General features: G+C 35.5%; 1 pseudogene; it reads left to right on the top strand.

The window, feature by feature from the left end:
* The first annotated feature begins 866 nt into the window (after positions 1-866).
* Positions 867-1887, top strand: LOC149202011 (toll/interleukin-1 receptor-like protein; annotated as a pseudogene).
* The last annotated feature ends 292 nt before the right edge of the window (positions 1888-2179 follow it).

The raw sequence follows: 2179 nt of genomic DNA, 5'->3' as shown, positions 1-2179 counted from the left end.
AAAATCACAATTTTATTTTATTGTATGCTCTCATATATACAGGGAAAGGAATGAAGTCGTCGATCTACTATCCAAAGAGTCCAAGAAGCTGAACAAAGGTCATTGGTTGATTCAGGAATTCAAGGATGGGGTTTTCTTTGAGTTCTTTCATCGTCCTTTCATCAATGGGGAGGGAAACCTCTCGGAATGACCTTGATGATCATTCTTTTTTTGTTTCTTGCAATTTTTAGTTATTATCTGGACTCATAATGGTCTATATAGTTTATTACAATTTTAGACAATTTTTGTATTATCAAGCTGAAATAGTGTGTCTGAACATGTTCTGTTATATCTGTTAGTGAATACATCTCATACAGGTTAGAGATTCAACATGTAATTTTTAAAATTTATTTAATGAAAATTAAGCTTTTTTTCCTTGAGTTTTTTTATAATATTAATTACTTTTATATTTATATAATTAATAAAATATTATATATATATATATATATATATATAAATAATAAAAAATCAATATTATATTAAATGTCATAGAATTAGTAATATATTAAATTACGCATTCTGTAATATTTTTGAACATTAAATACATAATATAGAATAATTCAAGAGTATATTTCTCCTATTAACCCAATTCTTGAGAGATAGCATGAACTTATTCAGATTGCAGTTTCGTTGAAGCAGGGACCAGCTTTAAAGTCAGTATCGTGGGTCCTCAATGCCGATAAGGATGGCCGATCTAATGTATTCCAAATTTATTATTTTCGATGTTACCTATTACTCCAATACCTTACCCATCTCTCTCACACTCGAAACGACCCATTTCCCCCGCCCCCCCCCCCCCCCCCCCTTTTTTTTTTAAGTTAGGTATGATGAAGCAAAATCCTGGGCTACAATACGACGTTTTCATAAATCACAGGAGAACCGACGTGAAGAATAGCGTGGCCAGCTTCATTTATCATCAACTCAAAACTAAAGATCCCAATCTGCGTGTCTTCTTCGATAAAAACGAGATTCCTTACGGAGTCGATTTCGAATTAGCAATTGAAACAGCGATTCAAAGTTCCTCTGTTTACATTGCCATATTTTCGGAACGTTATTCAGAATCGAAATGGTGCTTGCATGAATTAGATCTCATTATCAAATCCAGACGGAAGCTTATTCCTGTCTTCTGTGACATTGATCCTGCGGCTCTTCGTCGGATTGAGAAAGGATGTTATCAGAAGGCCTTTGAAAAACACAGAGGGAGAGGCCCGTGGAAAAGACGAAAAGATGGGAGGATGCCCTGGCGCGATCTTCAAGGCCTGCCATTCAAAATGAAGGAAAGGTAAATACATTACTCATCTCTCGCTTTCTCTTACTTAATCTGCTTAATTTATCTATCTTTGTTGAAATTTTTTTACCTTGATTTTGGAGATTGTGTTTTTTTTTTTTTGTTGATATATTCAATCTGAAATATTCTTGAAATCGATAATGGAAATATTTGAATGGCTATATTTTAATGAACCCGTTTGTTTTTCCAGCAACCATTGGGAATTTGTGGAGAAAATTGTGAGCATTGTTTTGATGAATTTGAAAGAGGGATCATCCGTTGACGACAAATATCCAGTCGCCCCGGAGCAGGCGGTGGAGTTCCCTGCCAGCGCAACTGAATTGGAGGATTTAGGACATTGTCAGGAATTCATGACAGAACAATTTGCAGTGGCAACTGAGCCAGATGACGATAGGCTGGATCTAAGCAGCGAACTGTTTCAGGCGTATGGGCCGTCTGTAAGCGAGTTGTTTGAGCTGGATGAGGATGGGCCGCCCATTTCTGGGCTGCTTGGACGGGATGAGGAAGCGCCGGCTGTAATCGAGGATGAATTTGGCAATCTCTTATATTTCGCTATGTAGCTGCAGTCTAATTGGCAGCAGTTTTCCATTTGTATGGAAAAGATTATTGATGTTTCCAAAAGGTTAGCCTTAAGCGAAGAAGGATGAAGTCTTAAATATATCATCATTACTGTGTTTTAACTCCTTGTTTAGTTTAGGTTTTTAAAAAGCCAAGGATTCATTAGTGGAGGTGTTTAGTCATCGTGGTTACATGTTTACTTTATCCTTAATATATTCCAAGGAAAAATAAAATTTACGTTTTATTGTTTATTTTAAAATGGCCTTCTTTATTTATATTTATTTTACAATAATT

This window comes from Pinus tabuliformis, chromosome 2_1 (assembly GCF_031772625.1).
Source record: "Pinus tabuliformis cultivar Carrire ecotype Pingquan chromosome 2_1, CPIR1, whole genome shotgun sequence".
Classification (NCBI taxonomy): domain Eukaryota; kingdom Viridiplantae; phylum Streptophyta; class Pinopsida; order Pinales; family Pinaceae; genus Pinus; species Pinus tabuliformis.
Note: the sequence above shows the minus strand (reverse complement) of the source record. Positions and strands in the feature narration are given on the sequence as shown.